Source organism: Pyxicephalus adspersus, chromosome 10, assembly GCF_032062135.1.
Source record: "Pyxicephalus adspersus chromosome 10, UCB_Pads_2.0, whole genome shotgun sequence".
Classification (NCBI taxonomy): Eukaryota; Metazoa; Chordata; class Amphibia; order Anura; family Pyxicephalidae; genus Pyxicephalus; species Pyxicephalus adspersus.
The window spans coordinates 8,330,559-8,348,444 of NC_092867.1; the positions used below are offsets into that span (position 1 = coordinate 8,330,559).

General features: G+C 42.1%; 1 protein-coding gene across 3 annotated transcripts in view; it reads right to left on the minus strand.

The window, feature by feature from the left end:
• KCNIP2 (potassium voltage-gated channel interacting protein 2) overlaps nt 1-17,886 on the minus strand; it is a 229,838-nt gene that overhangs the window by 101,898 nt on the left and 110,054 nt on the right. The window lies entirely within an intron of this gene.

Below are 17,886 nucleotides of genomic sequence, written 5' to 3' on the forward strand. Positions count from 1 at the left end.
GGTACAATGATTAGAAGACATCATTGCTTTGATTTGATGTTCTTCATATTTCCAGGAGCGGAACCAAAGTCGTGTCAAGCGGCCAACAATTGGAGCCTCTGGTCATGCTCTTAAAGGAAACCTGTCATTGGAGGAATATGTAGAATGGCAGTGATGGTGATGTTTTTTATATCTGAAAATGCTAATTGGTTGAGTGCCATGCTGATATAACAAATTCAATATTTTCCAGGTCTAACTCAGAACCGGACTTTTTTCTGACTTTTCTGCTTGTCTTGGGTCTATGACACAATGAGGCCACCAGTATTTCTAGAAGTTCAACAATGGAAGTCCAATAGAAGCCTAACCTTCATTAGAAGTAAAATCAGGCAAAGTAGGAACATGATTAAGGGAACATATTCCAAACCAAATATCCTAATATGGTTCTAGGTCAGCCATAACATATATTGTAGTCTCAAGACTTCCCAGCAACCCTTCCTATGAATATTCTGGCCCATTTTGGAGATTCACTTCTTCCAAACAAATCTGGCCTCACTTGTTCCTTTTCCAATAAATGAAATAGATTAGCAATCCTCCAGGGATATTGAACTCAGTCCTAACAAATACAGCAGATGGTAGACCCTGGAAGACCTTTAAAAATGAATATACTTAAAGTCTTCCTGAACTTTAGAAGGAGAGCAATGTGTAAATGAGGGTGGGACATTTTGATGCCTAATATGAAGAAAGAAATATTCTCCCTCCCCCAGGGACAATAAGTACTTCTTACTCTGTTTCTCTACTTTCATGCAACATTAAATATTGTAGAAAGGGTTTGGAAAAAAATATTTGATTGATGAAGAAACAATATAGCTTTATATTGAGAAACTAGTGGTCATTGTAGGGAATGGAATCTGGAAGGAGTTAAAATCATATTTAAAGATTTTAAAATTTGTTCTTCTGATGAAGCTATAATAATGCGAAACGTGTAAGAACAAAGCTATGTATGATGAAAGAAGTTTGGTATAAAACTGTGTAGACATAAAAAATATATCAATATATGATAATAATGTTTGTATATGATATAGTTGTTTTTATTGAGGAATTGTTAATAAATGGTAATAATATTTTTTAAGTAGTTGTGGAAGAGAAGTTGAAAGTACCTAAAAAAAACCCTAAATACACATTGCATACTTTTTTAAAGCCTGGAAGAAACATAAAAACCATTGGCCTTTGACTAAGAATAAAAATATCAGTTTTGGGTAGATGAACCTAGATAGATGTCTTCTTTTACCCAGCAAAATGTACCCCACTTTGGAACCTGGGTGGGCAATCACTGTAAAGAGATGTTCTCCAAATGAACCATTGGTGGTTGGTTTCCATGATAGACAAGCTGTATGGAGGTCTGGGTTTTGGTAAGTCTTATCCAAGATCAGGCACTAAGGGAAATGTACTCAACATAAAGGATTACAAGAAGTTGCCCAATGTCCGGAGTGCCCTCCACTTAGAAAGCAGGGTCATCCTAATTGCCCATCTGGTGCGTATACCGGTAGTTGCTTGCAACCCATAGACAATGTAATTGGCTGAAGACACACATCAATCACAAAGCAAAGGGGACCTTCAGTTTCTAGGTGGCTTCCAACAGTGGGTTAAGACTGTATACAGACACTGTTCGTGTTCCTTGATTGGTGAAAAAATGGAGAAAATGATCAATAAAAAAATGATCAATATGTTTGATGTTGTTCTACCTTTGTTTTCTACTTTTTGTAGTTTGTTGAAAGCCTCACCACAAACTAGACCCATCTTCCAAAGTCCCTAGGAAATCAATATGCCATCTACAATTGTTGACTACATGTTTGAAGGACTATATGCAAGGTCTATGATCTCTGCCAAATGGTTGGATTGATCAATTTCAACTCTAATCTGTTGGCAGCCCAGCCAGTCAGGACATCCAAAAATCAAAAACTGAAAATGGCGCACCCACAATGGAATGGGGACAGGTGAGTGTATTTAAGAAAATTGAGATAAAGCAGGTAGGTTTACTTTATTTAAGAAGGAAACCAGAAAGAGGAGAAGAAAGAATATGGTGGCACCCACATGGGAACAGGGAAAGGCGAGTGTATTTAGTAAATTGAGATATAGAGCCTGATTTTTTTTAAAGCTCGCCTAATGCGTTTCACAGATGAAACCGCTTCCTCAGGGGATAGATAGCAGGCATGCCTCTTACTACTCTACAAACACGGACACAGCATCAGGACACATGCCAAATGTGGTTGATTTGAAATGGCCTGAACCTAATTTCTTGGGCTTATGCTGAAACTATAGCAAGGCTTCTTGGTGGTACACTGAGGAATCGGTTTCATCGGCGAAACGCGTCAGTAATATTTAATTTTGTTTGGATAGCTGCTCTCTGTTAACTGAAGATCTGTTGCTTAAGCTGGTTTTATTGTGTATTTTTTATACATTTTTTTATTAGCTATTGCTAGTATGTCACTTTGATTGTTGGTTAGTTCTTTTGTTCCGTATTTCAAAAATTGCAGATTGCAAGTTAGTTCCATTAAAAAAAAAAAAACAACTGCTTGGGTTAGGAGAAGCTGTTGTTTCCCAGAAAAAAAGAACAGCGCTCGTGATCCATGAGAGATGTGCCAACGTATGGCCAGTTTCACACAAGATAATCAAAGTTCATCCAATTCTTCCCAATGTCACCTCTCTTGAATTACAATGCATTTGCCATCACCATTGTATGAAAGCCCAGATGTTGCTGACACATTCTGATACGCTCTGTCCTTCACTTTCCCGAATAGTCTAACGGCTTTCTACGGCTGCGGGGAACAGCTGTCACCTCCCTGACAAGGCAAGGGAAGAAAGCAGCGGCAAAGTCATCATCACTAATAAAAGTCACCAATGATCACAGAATGAAAATAGATTACATAGAGCTGCAGAGGAGCGCGGAGAGAATGCCTATCAGTCAGGAAATCATTCCCTAAATAAACCACACAGAGATCGGCGCACAGCGTTCCTTAACAATGACGTACAGCTTGTATGGGCCCAACAGGCGGTCTGATGGTTATGAAGTGCACAGATAATCAGGTAAAGCTGGAATGATGAGGTTGCCTCTCATCCCTCGTGTACACTTTATTAGAACAATATGTTGCTGATTCTATTTTAAGGAGCTGGGAATTCTTCTGAATTGGATATTGCTACCTTTCATATTGTATTGCTCCAACATCATAAGGATGTCTTTGAAGAGAACCTGTGGACAGGCTATGGACATTTAAATCTTTCTGTATTCTTAACAAGCGGATGTGAATGGGCTTTAGTGAGTACTCATTAGTGATACTGGCTGCAGGTCCTGAAGAGCAAATAGTCCTCAACATGGAAAGATGAAGCGTTAAAGGTATTGAAGTTATTTTCTCAGCAGCTCAGCTCCCCTTCCTAATAGAAACTCAGTAGCTCAGCTTCCCTACTAGCCTTGGATCAGTAGCTCAGCTCTACCTGCTCTAAAAGTGACTCAGTAGCTCAGCTCCCTTTATTCCATACACCCAACAGTGGCTCTGTGCTCCCAATGTTGGCTCAGTAGGTCAGTTCCCCTTACTCCATCCACCCAGCAGTGGCTCTGTGCTCCCAACATTGACTCAGTGGCTCAGCTCCCTTTACTCCATCCCAGCAGTAGCTCTGCGCTTGCAACGTTGACTCAGCAGGTCAGCTCCCCCTACTCCAATCACCCAGCAGTGGCTCTGTGTTCCCCACGTTGACTCAGTAGGTCAGCTCCCCCTACTCCAATCACCCAGCAAGGTCAGCTCCCCCTACTCCAATCACCCAGCAGTGGCTCTGTGTTCCCCACGTTGACTCAGTAGGTCAGCTCCCCCTACTCCAATCACCCAGCACAGGCTCAGTGCTCCAGCAGTTACTCGGTAGGTCAGCTCCTCCTCCATCCACCCAGTAGTGGCTCAATGCTCTTGAAGTGACTCAGTGACTCAGATCACCTATTTTCTTCCTCCCAGAGGTGGCTCAGTGCTTCCGGCACAGGATCATTGTTTGAGGATAAATTGCTCCATAGTGCCTTCAGCTACTAAGGTCTCTGAGATTTCATTTTAAAGCTATTTTACTGAATGTAAGGAATTCATAATTACCTGAATGTCCATAACCTGGCCACAGCTTAGAAAAAGGTTTGAGAGAGTTAGGGAAAAATCCAGAAAGGAAGCAGGTAAGGGTCTAAAAAGTGCCTAGACTTGACCAAGAACATTTGATATCCAATGAATATTAAAGGGTAATATATGGATTGTTTGATCCAACAGTCCTGGAAGTCAGGAAGGAAATGTTCTCCATGACAGATTTGCAGGGGACTTTATTGGCCTCTAGGTTGGAGCTCTACAATTGCCATTTGTATTAAACCCATAAATGGAATTTTCAGTTCAAATCAGCTAAATACATTCCAGATGCATCAAAGAAAAAAAGAGTTCAAAATCTACCAGTTCTTCTCCAGATAGCAGCAACAACCCAAGAAGAAAAGTCTGTGTTCTACCAGAATTCTTGTTTCTCTGCAGAGATCTAACACTCCTCCTGCTAAGTCACAGTCTAAGCTGGACCTCTGCAGAGAGCCCACTGCCCCCAACACTACCCAAAGATCCTTATGTGAAGAATTCTGTCAGGGTGCAGGCTTTGCTCAGGTAAAAATCTTTTTTTTTTGATGCATCTAAAACATATTTAGCACAGACTAAAAATCGAGTTGGACTGTAACTAAGCAACTTCCTCAAAGGGATTCAGCTTTAAAACTAATATTTTATAATTGCACAAAATGATATTTTTTAATACCTAACAAAATAAAGAAAACACACACTCCATTCCCTTTATCTCTTCCTGCTCCCTTTAATAACCTAACACATATTCCCCACTGGTTTGTCCCCACTGTCATCCTCTTATCTCATCCATAAGTCAGTAATACACAAGTGGGTAATGCGCCATCATGTCAAGTCCACTTCACTATTTATAGATATTTCCTGACAAATGACAGATAAGCATCTGTACAGGGCGCTCCGGTGGCGGAAGGCGAGGGCTCAATCATGGGGAGGCATTCTCATGACAGCACCCCATTTGATAGGAGGCACCTGTGTTTGCCAAACAAAGCGTTCATTTCACACCTGGTAATAACACCTGAGGATTGCGCAATGACGGGGATATATTTAGCTCACTGTGCCAGGCTATAATTAGGCACAAATTGCTGAACAGTACACCGATCATAGCAGACAGTAGAAATTGGATGATGATACTGGGATCAGTCCCTAAGAAAATATTGGGATGCCCCACCCCTCCTTCACCTTGCTTTTGTAAATGTCTAGAATTACTACAAATAATAGATCTCAGTATATGATCATCTTTTTTTATTTTAAAATAATTTGATTTTTCTCCACTTTTGATTTGATTGTCAGTTACTTAAAGTGTACCTGAATTCCTGTTGTCTTTTTTTACATATAACGATATTTGCATGTTCTCCTCCTACGTATCCTTAATTTGTCTTCATGTCCAAGTTATTCCCACTGATTATAAATGTTATTCTGGTCCGAAAACACAAAGTTGGTCTATTTGAAGAATGGGATTTTACGGGAATAAAAGAATCTAGCTAATCATGTCTCAGAGGAGAACATCTGGAGTTCAGGTACACTTCAGACCCCGTGTTATAGGTTCTATAGAGATCTGTTCTTTTTCACAGGTATGGCTTGAAGTTTATCTATAGACAAACTTTTTTTTCTTTTTAGTTTTGGCTTGAGTAGAGAATGGTCAGTGTTGTGTAATTGCAATCTCTTCCCATTGGGAGCTTTTCTCTGCACATTTTGTCCTGGATACACAATAGAAACTGAGAAGAAATCTTTCCAGTGTCCCATTTGAAAGACTTCTTCTTGCTTTAATAGTTTTAAATGGAAAGGTTATAACCTAGGTCAGGTTTTCTTTGTTACTTAAGTTTTTAGAGGGGAGGGGAATGGAACATAGTTTTTATTCCTTGAGTTTCCTATAATTCATGTCCATAGGTGGAAGGGGCTATTGTCCATTTCTTATCCCTAGAGGGAAGGGGTAAGGTTTATTTCTTATCACTAAAGGGAAGGGGAATCATAAACTTCTCATCCCTTGGTGAGGAAAGGCATGGCCCATTTCTCATTCATAGGGTGAAGGAGCATGGACCGTTTCTTGCCTTTAGAGGGAAGGCACATGGTCTGTTTCTTGCCCCAAGAGGGAAGGGGTAAGGTTTTTTTTTCTATCCCAAAAGGGAATGGGAATTATTAACTTCTCATCCCTAATTGGGTAAAAGGCATGGCCCATTTTCCATCCATGGAGGGAAGGTGCATGGCCCATTTCTCATCCATAGAGGGAAAGGGCAATGGTCAGTTTCTTGCCTCTAGAGGGAGGGGGCATGGTTTATTTCCTATACCTAAAAGGGAAGGTGAAAAATAAACTTCTCATCACTTATTGGGGAAAGGCATGGCCCATTTCTCATCCATAGACGGAAGGGGCATGGGCCATTTCTGGCCCCAAGAGGAAAGGGGCATGGCCAATTTCTTAGCCCTGCATGGTGCATTGTTTAACTCTTTCAGGGCAAGGCATGGGACACTCCTTATCTCAAGATGGGAAGGGTTTGGTACATTTCCCATCCTTAGGAAGGTATAATGTATTTACTGTTCATAGAGAGTAGAATTGTTCATTTCTCATTGATAGACAGGAAGAGCACGGTACACTTTCATATCTAAAAATGAGAAGGGTTTAGTACATTTCTAATGAGAGGGAGGGTACAATATAATATTATACAGTACTTATTTAGCGCCAACATATTATGCAGCCCTGTACCATAGTTATGTCTCTGTAACTGTCCTTCCAAAGAGCTCACAATCTAATGTCCCTACCATAGTCATATGTCATTAATACAATGTAAGGTCAATTTTAGGGGAAGCCAATTACCTAACTGCATGTCCCACGCCATCACGGGGAAAACCTGCAAACTCCATGCATAGTTTCCCATTTCTAAGGGTAGGGGCATGGTAGGTTTCCTTTCCCTTGAGGGCAATGACTTTCCCATCCTTAGGGGTGATGGGCATTGTGCATTTCCCATGGGTTAGGGTTGGGGAGGGGTACTTTTCTGTTTCCCTGGGGGAGAAGCATATAAGTCAGCTTCCATTAAAATGTTTGAGAGGGATAAGAAGACGACCAGGAAACAACTCTTTAACCAAGCTCTTCTTTTTAAAGAGAACCTGTCTTAACAAATACCAGGGCTGCCATTACTGATTTCTATGCATCATTGATTCTGACATTACACGCTGTGTGTACTAGTTAGGTAAATTACACAAAGTACTAAAACTAAAGATAGCCAGACAACAAGCATTTTCACAAGTAGGTCATCCAATGTGGCCCCAATATCTCTCACTTTAGGTGTCCTTCAATGGACAGACCAGCTGAATTATAAATCATGGAATCTGTGAGTGTTAATTGTTGCCTTTGCAATGTTTTCCCACCATCCTTTGGATGTAAAAGCCCAAGCGCAAGTCACCTCTAATTATCATCATATGAATATTGATGAAGGGCACATTAAAAATGTACAAAAGAGCGAAGACACGGCATAAAAGATGCAGCACGCCATTAGGCGAAGACCGAGGGGTTCCACTGATTGGTTTGTCTTCTCCTATTGTTACCTGAAAACTCACTTAAAAGGATTGAAAAGACTTGAGTGAAATCATTGTTATTGTAAGATTGGCGCCGGGCACTGTATAAATGAGCTTGAAGATAACCGAGAGGAAATAATTAGCTGTTCCCAGGCCGGCCATTCTGAAAACTCAAGAATTGCTTTAGCTGTGATTGCAATTTAGTAGCTGAAATTAAAGGGCAACTCTGGCTAAACACAAAGGTAACCTTATAGAGGTGATGCCGTACCGGCAAAAATCAGTGCCTGCAGTCATGTGATCGATATATACCACCCGTGTAGGGGGTGCTGTCACCAACTCATTCATTTCAACAACTAGCTTCCTAAAAGATTATAGCTGTGATAAATGTATTTTAGGTTATTTTATATTGCGTAGATGTCAGTCAAGGTTCCACACTGGGTAAACTTCCTGACCTTCTCCCCTAAGTCTAAAAGTTCCAGCATTGCAAAAGTAAAGCTCTATTGACTTTTGCCCTTCCCTATAATGGCAGCCCTGCCTAAAGCCCCTAGACTGCTGATAGGCACACTGTATGTTATTAGTTCGGCAGCCTAAAACCATAACCAGAATATTTGCCTTTCATTCCCCGAACAATCACCACTTCAAATTTAATTTTTGGCAATGCAATTTACGTACCACTGGCCACAAATTTCCATTCCCTATTCCCCAATGGATTTGAACTAATACGAGAACTTGTTAGGCTCAGTTCAGACAGAAGTTTTTCAGCCATGCTGTTAGCCCTTTTTAAGTGCCAAATTTTAACTGCTAGATGTCTAGGAATGTGCAATAACCCTTTGGAGAGGTATTTGTGACCATGGAGCGGTTAGAAGTCTATGGAATTGGTTTGAGTGGTCGACTACCTTGAGACAGTGGCCCTGATTATTAAAGCTCTCTCACTTTCATAAGAGAAGCTGGGAGATCCAGCAAACCTGGAATAGATGTCTTAAAAGTAATTTGCTATTTGTTAGTAAATGCTTACAATCCTGGACCAGATTGATTCCAGGTTTGCTGGATTACCAAGGGCAACTAAATGAATAAAAGGAATAGAGGAACTCAGCTATGAGGAGAGATTATTTGAACTGAATCAATTCTCCTTTGAGAAGAGACGTATAAGGGGGGATATGATCACCCTGTATAAATATATAAATGGTCCATATAGAGAACTCTCTTCTCTATTATTTACTTTGACATAATTACAAAGGACAAGGGGGCACTCTTTGCATCTGGAGGAAAAGAAGTTTAATCTCCAGATAAGGAAGGGATTCTTCACTGTAAGGTCTGTGAAAGCGTGGAATCGGCTCCCTCAGGAAGTAGTTTCAGCAAGTTCTATAGATTGGCTTTAAGAAAAATCTGGATGATTTCCAGAAGCACAGAATATATTTGGGGAATAAAGCTTTAAAGTAAAGATAACAGAGGATGTTGATCCAGGGAACATCCGATCATGGAATCAGGAAGGAGTTTTTTCCCCTGTTGGAGCAACTTGTACTATAGGGTTTTTCATCTGGAATATGTTTATTCCCCTAATGGTTGAACTTTACTGACTTATTTCTTTTTTCAACCTGACTAACTATGTAACTATTTTTTGAGAATTTACAAAAATGATTTTACATATTCTCTTGCAACCTTTAATAAAGTTTTAATAAAAATTAATAATAATAAATCCACAGTCCCCTTAATCTGTCCTCTCAAATCACTTAATGCCGATGTTGTTACAATGTATTTGTGGGACGCAGAAGACAATATTTCAGCATAGACAGACACCTGTGTATACATTGTGTATTCAGATGGCTTTGTTTGCATTGCTCTTGCTATAGAATTGGTGCCGAGTGATAGCAGACGTGTAATGAAAACAAACACAGCCATGCATCAGTACCTATATACAAAAGGCAAATATAAACACAGGTTAATAGGTGAGCCGGTGACCTCACAATTACAGCGGCACGCCAATGAAATATTAATCACGGATCTGTTTCAGGATGGCCTGCCATTTATACAATAGAATGCCTGAAAGCTCCAAAAGCACACAAACATAGACAGCGTACTATATAATGATGGGATAAAGGACACCGCTAATCAGGGGACGAAGAGAATTCCCTATAAAACCTGCAAAATATAAGTTTTATTCTGCATATTGAAGGGTGAGTGGATTCAAGAGGTAAAATTTAATGTACTGGCTTGTGATGGTCAATGTATGAGGTGTGGCCCCTGACATCAATAGAGGGCCACATATATGTAGTATATGTAATGCTGCAGAAGCCTGAAGGAGAACGCAAACAGATTACGGGCAAAGTATTATTAAAGAATTCAGGGATGCTGCAGAGGATGGTTAAAGATTGCGCATGTACTACAGGCGATGGTCAGAGTGTGCAGATATGCTAAAGAGATAAATAGAGACTGCAGACATACTACAAGTGATGGTCAGAGACTGCAGATAGAGTAAAGGGGATGGTCAGAGACTGGGGACATATATTAGGAGATTGTCAGAGACTGCAGATATGCGAGAAGAGACGGTCAGAGACTGCAGACATACTTTAAGAAATAGTCAGAGACTGCAGACATATCATAGGAGATGGTCAGAGACTGCAGACATAGTACAGGAGATGTTTAGAGACTGCAGACATAATACAGGGGATGGTCGGGGACTGCAGACATAGTACAGGAGATGGTCAGAGACTGTAGACATAGTACAGGAGACGGTTACAGACTGCAGACATAGTAGAGGAGATGGTCAGAGACTGCAGATAGAGTAAAGGGGATGGTCAGAGACTGGGGACATATTTTAGGAGATTGTCAGAAACAGCAGATATGCGACTAGAAACGGTCAGAGACTGCAGACATACTATAGGAGATGGTCAGAGACTGCAGAGATAATACAGGGGATGGTCAGAGACTGCAGACATATTTTAGGAGATGGTCGGAGACTGCAGACATATTTTAGGAGATGGTCGGAGACTGCAGACATACTATAGGAGATGGTCAGAGACTGCAGACATAATACAGGGGATGGTCACAGACTGCAGACATATTTTAAGAGATGGTCGGAGACCAGTGGTGGCACAGTTGTTTTTTTCCCTTTACAAAAAGCACAACTGAGCAGGAAAAGGTGGGATGTTTTTTTTTCACACATAACTTAATAAAGCTTGTGACCTAGTTCTTGCAATCGTAATAAACCTTCCGGCATCCAAACAGATTTCTAGTTCAATATGCAAAGCATTAAATTCTTCTTTTCTCCAGATTTGGCAGCTAATCTACAAACAGGCTGCAATGGGGAATGGGAACTGCTGTTTGCTTTATGTTTGGTCTCTGTATGAGGAGAATTAAGTTATTGTCTGCTAGGAGCTGCAATTCTCTCCTATCAGCCAGTCTGCAGCCAATGAAGATCTCTGCATTGTCCTGTCTTTCTTCTTACATATGCTGACTGTTGCTTTATATTGATGTGAGGATGGTAGATACAGTGACTGCAGACAACTTCTTTAAATAGATGTAACCCAATCACTGAAATGTCATGTAAACTTGAACAAGTGGATGTCATTTCAAAACCTGCTTTATTACAAATTTCATTGCAATAATACCTGGTGATCCTGCCACGGAGAAGTGTGTAATGCTCAGAGTTCAGGGGTCAAGATAGCTTAACACAGAATGCAGGGGTCAGAAATGTGTAATGCACAAGGTGCAGGGGTCAGAAGTGTTTAATGCACAGAGTTCAGGAGTCAGGTTAGCTTAAAATACATGGTGCAGGGGTCAGAAGTGTGTAATGTACAGAGTGCAAGGGTCAGGATAGCTTAACATACAGGGTGCAGGGGTCAGAAATGTGTAATGTACAGAGAGCAAGGGTCAGGATAGCTTAACACTCAGGGTGCAGGGATCAGAAATGTGTAATATTCAAAGTGCAGGGGTCAGGATAGCCTAACACACAGGGTGCAGGGGTCAGAAGTGTGTAATGTACAAAGGGCAAGGGTCAGGATAGCTTAACACACAGGGTGCAGGGGTCAGAAGTGTGTACAGGGTGCAGGGGTCAGAAGTGTGTAATGTACAAAGGGCAAGGGTCAGGATAGCTTAACACACAGGGTGCAGGGGTCAGAAGTGTGTAATGTACAGAGTGCAGGGGGCAGGATAGCCTAACACACAGGGTGCAGGGGTCAGAAATGTGTATTGTACAGAGGGCAAGGGTCAGGATAGTTTAACACACTGGGTGCAAGGGTCAGAAATATGTATTGTACAGAGGGCAAGGGTCAGGATTTCAGGAGTTCAGGGGTCAGGTTAGCTTAAAATACAGGGTGCAGGGGTCAGGATAGCTTAACAAACAGAGTGCAGGGGTCAGAAGTAAGCAATGCACAAAGTTCAGGGCTTGGGATTGCTTAACACACAGGGTGCAGGGGTCAGGAGTGCATAAAGAACAGAGTGCAGAGGTCTGGGGCAGGTAGGACAAAATGGGCAGGTCAACAATGTGTAATTCACAGGTCAGTACTGCCCATGCCCACCACTTAGCTGGATCATGTGACCAGAGCCAAGGAGAAACCAGAACTGTAAAGAGTGTAGGGGTCAGAAGCGTGTAATGCAGAGTGCAGGGGTCAGAAAGGCTCAACACACAGGATACAGGGGTCAGGAGTGCAAAATATGTAGAGTGTCAAAAATGTGCAATGCACACAGTCCAGGAGTCAGAAAAGCTCAACATGCAGTGTGCAGGGGTCATGAGTGCATGATACACAGAGTGCAGGACATGGACATGTGTAATGCATAGGAAGCAGGGGCCAGGAGTATATATTACACAAAGTGTAGGGGTCAGAAGTATGTAATGCGCAGAAGGCAATGATCAGAAAAGCTTAACACACAGAATACAGGGGTAAGGAGTGCATAATATATATGATGCATAGGAACACTATAAAATAAGATTCAGGTGGACGGATCCTTTAAATGTTGCCTGTCCTGGATACTGCGATGGCATACATCTTAAAAGTAGAACTTATTATAATTAGAAAATGGGTCATTGTATACATTCTGGCCACATATGACGTTGTCTCATTATGGAAGGGGGGGTGTCAGGTACATTAACAGATTCCGACCTCCTGCAGAGCCTCCCAAGTCTTCCCAGCCTTCTCTACACATCAACCACCCACAAGTTCTATAACATTTCATCTATATATCAACCAATGGACACGTCTCTGTCCCAGATCCCATTCTTCCTTGTTGGCGTCACTCGAATGAGCTGAAAATAACCATCAGCAGCTATTTCTGATCGATATATAACTCATTTTGTACTGCTGGAGGTGTCACGCTCCAGGATTTCATGCAACGCGCGTTGGGAGGATAATTGCAAGAAATGGGAATTTCTTAGAATACCAAAAACAAAGGGAGCAGAGCTGCCGGAGGGCAGATTTATATGTATTCTATAATTGACAGAACACAGATAACACATCATACACTAGAATGAAATACATTCCTTTAATAAACTGTAATGAAAAGGCAGCCTCAGCTCAGTCATAATATATTTATATATATATATATATATATTGTAGCTGTACCAAGCCCTGCTGTGCTATAAATAGGAGAAGCCTTTTGGTACATCTGGCTCACCGTATGTCAGAGGCGGAGCCTGCTTGGGCATGTTTAGGAATTCTTTGCCTTCCTGATAAGCAGGGGTTCCCAGACCACCAAGGGCAAAAGGGAGGACTGATTTACTAGAGCAATAAAGAACGTAAGGTGTATGTAAAGTGAAGTTTATTTTGGCGGTCTTTATTCCATCCAGGGATAATATTATTATTAATAATAATAATAATAATAATAATAATAATAAAAATATTGATGTCCTGACTTGGAGGTGCAGCAGGAAGTGAGAGGAAGTCTTAGGGGAGTTTTCCTTTTCGTTAATATCCCCATTGGAAAATTTACCAAAATTTACTCTAACCTCCTGTTCTGTAAAATATTGGATGGTTACAGGACAGGATCAAGTGTTGATCTTCCTGGTGGGGGCGCTAACACCAATAAAATGTTACCTTGGTCTCTGATGCTCCCATATTCTAAAGCCAAACATTGGACTTCAGAGGGATAAAACTAGTTAAGACCAAAGTAAATGACAGGGGATTTACAATCTTTGATTTCTTTTTGCAGGTCTGTGACATTCAGGCTGGGAAAAGGTGGGGCTAAATAATGCTGAAAGTTATCCAGACAGTAAATAAGGTGCAATTTATCTGAATTGCTGCAGCTTCAACTGCACAGAGAAGCCACCAGTGTGCAGTTAAATCAAATTAGGCATTTTCAATGCAGGAGAACAAATGTGCAAGACTGAAAGGGAAGGCTGGAAGTCAGATTGGATGAAAAAGGAATCTGGAGGAGATATTGGATGAAGGAGAGGCTGGAGGGCAGATTGGATAAAGTGAAAGGTGGAATTCAGACTGGATGAAGGGGAGGGTGGAGGTCAGGTTAGAAGAAGGGGAAGCTGGAGGTCGGATTGGATGAGGGGGGAGGCTGGAGGTCAGATTGCATGACCGGGGGGACCGGAGGTCAGATTGGATGAAAGGGAGGCTGGAGGTCAGGTTGGATGAATAGAAGGCTGGAAAACAGACTGGATGAAATAGAGGGTAAGGCTGGAGGGCAGATTGGATGAGGGGGAGGCTGGAGGTCAGATTAGATGAATGGGAGGTTGGAGGTCAGATTGGATGAGGAGGAGGCTGAAGGTCAGATTGGATGAATGGGAGGTTGGAGGTCAGATTGGATGAGGAGGAGGCTGAAGGTCAGATTGGATGAATAGAAGGCTGGAAAACAGACTGGATGAAATAGGGGGTAAGGCTGGAGGGGAAGGCTGGAGATCAGATTGGATGAGGGGGAGGTTGGAGGTCAAATTGGATGAGGGGGAGGCTGGAGGTCAGATTAGATGAATGGGAGGTTGGAGGTCAGATTGGATGAATGGGAGGTTGGAGGTCAGATTAGATGAATGGGAGGTTGGAGGTCAGATTAGATGAGGGGGAGGCTGGAGGTCAGATTGGATGAATGGGAGGTTGGAGGTCAGATTAGATGAGGGGGAGGCTGGAGGTCAGATTAGATGAATGGGAGGTTGGAGGTCAGATTAGATGAATGGGAGGTTGGAGGTCAGATTGGATGAGGAGGAGGCTGAAGGTCAGATTGGGTGAATGGGAGGTTGGAGGTCAGATTAGATGAGGGGGAGGCTGGAGGTCAGATTAGATGAGGGGGAGGCTGGAGGTCAGATTAGATGAATGGGAGGTTGGGGATCAGATTGGATGAATGGGAGGTCGATATGGAGTTTCGTCTTACCAAAAGTCAGAATGTGCTTTTTTTTTCAGGTTTTGGGGCTCCTGAGGGCCATTGGGAAGCTGCTGCCAGATCTGCACCGGCACCTCAGGGGCTGCTGCCTTGAATTTCTAGTGACAGTTAGCGGCCTGTAGCGGAATGCGTGGATTTTTTTTCATCGCCGTCTATTTATACGTATGGAGAAGAGCTGCTTTGCATTGGCGTGTTTGATTTCCAGCTAAGAGTGTCACGCTAATAACCCCACCGAAGAGCTGCGCCACTGCCGCATCCTCACCGTGCCTGCATGGGAAAAACTAGGACAGGAGCTTCTTATTAGCATGGACAGGACGGAGGCCTCCTGATGGAAAAATCCTGTCTGCCCCGCTCATCTCCTGGGGAGACGCCACTAACAAATGTTGCGCTAACTGTGAAGCCAAAGTAGATTTCATTCCAATTACCTCTAACAGGCTCCCTATTCCGCCGAGATGTGAGCGTCTCCGAGTAAAAATAGGCATGTCATTCCCCCAGTCACAAGCCGGAGGTTGCTGCTGCCAAAAAGGAAACATTTCATTCCAACTATCAAAACTCTGCAAATGCACTCGCTGAAATGGCAACGGAGCATTTTTACAGGTACAAGATATATCTATACATCATTAAAAAATACTTTTTTAGTATTTTTCCTAGCTGCTAAGTCATCTCTGGAAACAAAGGTTCAAGTGGTCTCTTGAAAAGCAATCGATGTCAAATTTTACAGCACTTTTTCCTTGTTTTGTTCTGGTTAATAGCGATCAGTAATCACACGAAAGAGGAGTGGAAAGAGTAATCATGAAACCACTTCTGGAGCAGACTAATGCAGCTGGATGCCTTTAAATGTAAAACAAAAATATACCTTACTGAATGATGAAATAATAGTATTTGCTGCAATTTTTGCCTTTAATAGATTTCTTTGCAATACATCTTTTTTGACATTAGATGTCCTCAGTCTGACACCTAGCATCATTCAACCCAATTCCTTAAAGCCCAGGTTGTCCTGGAGCTGCCCCAAGTATGTGATTGGACAGCAAAAGGAGAAGGAGTACAGTGATTGGCTCATATCTCTGCCTCTATGCTTTCTCAATCTATCTGCATGCCTTATTTATTCTGCACTTGGACAGATTGGATCCTTTGACTGCTTCTTTTACTCATATCCAGCCCTGCTGTACAGGGGTTTGCAGAAGGTTCCTAACCCTCAGGATACCCGGGGTTATTATGTGTGCACCCAATGATGTAGTCATGGAGGTTATATGTGCCATTCAGATTTGTAGGACATGACAATCACACATATCTAAAAAAAAAAAAGTGAATAGTCCAAAAATGCCATCACTGCTGTGGCATAGCGGCATTTACCTACTCAGCATCCAGCACCCAGGGACTACTGGTATGCGAAACTGCACTGTGGCCCTACTAACCATGGCCGTCACTGTGATAAACATCCAATAGTCGGATACCAGAATCAGAATAAGCATTGGTGGGTGGTTAGCAATAGGTGATAATCAAAATGGGTTCACCAGAACACCGGGTAAATCCATGCACTACAGGCACCCCATTATAATGTTAGCTTTACTTTTTCATGTTAGAGCTTTAATGATTGGTGGAGGGGAAAGGGGGCGCAAAATAAAACAGAAGGATAAAAGGAAAAGTTTTGGCTTTTTGTTCAGATTCCCATCTTGCACTGATGAGATCTATCAAGCCTGAAACTTCTGTCTGTACTGATGGCACAACCACCTGGGCACTATCTGGTTTGACAATGGCTAATGAGGCTAAGCAGGTGATGGCATGCCAATTCCTTCTGTTTTGGGCATTTTTGGGACTTTTTTTCGGTTGGGATGTACAATGCTGCTGTATTTTATATTCCTTTATACTTTTAGAATGGATTCTAGGCGACGTGCCCCAGCAACTGATTTGGCTTCCTTTAGGAAACCGATGAATGGTACTACAAATCATGAAGGATCCCCCTGCCTGCAATCACTGGAGGAAGTTGGATTTTGCTCATTTGCTAGGAACATGAATCATTCAGCGTAGAATTAATCAAAGAGGAGAATCGTGAGTCACAGCAAGAGCTCAGAGGAAGGGGAGGCAAACAGGGATGTGTAAGATACTATCTGCAGGTAAGTCATGGAGAAAACAAGGGAAGCTTGGGCATGGTGGCTCAGGAAAATCAGTCACCTAGGCTAATCATCCCTTATGCAATATTTATCCTCGAAATGTCCAGCCAATCAAATTTGACCACGATTCCACGTTCATTCAATATTATGGCGAAGCGTTAATTCATAATTGAACAGGCCAGGTGTTTCTTTTTTCCTATACATGATTGGTTGACAATCGCCATAACCAAATTGAAATCAAAATCACTTTTTGGGTTACGATTGATTAGATATATTGGTGAGATCAGTTGTATTTCAGATCAATAGTCAAACCAATGGAAAAGCTTGAAAAGCTCAAAGTATAAAAGTATAAAAGGAAACTCCCATGTAGGTGACATTTAGTTTTCCCACCTGATGAGCTGCTGGTAAGTGGTAGTGTATTGAATCTTACTATGCTGTAGAGATTGGGGGTGTACTTACTGGTGGAAGAGATTGGGGGTCACATGTGATACATGGCAGAGAATGAGGAGCATTTAGGAGGGCTGGGGTTGGGGGTGCAGTGTATATGCCGTACTCCTGAGACTGCTCTGGGGGTTCCTGTGAATGGTGGTGGGGTGAGGTCTGCGACTGGTGAGTGACTAGAAGTGCAAGTGCAAGTTTAGGAGCACCATATAAAAGAAGGTGGAAAAGGGAGGGAAGGAAGGCATAGGGGCAGAGAGGGAATAAAGAAAAGAAGGAGGGGAAGGAAGGAAATAAGGGAGGAAGGAAAGAGGAAAACAAGTATGGAGAAAGGGAAGAGAAGAAGAAAGAGGGAAGGACAAAAGGAAGAAGAAATAAAGGAAGTAGGGAGAGAGAGGAAAGAG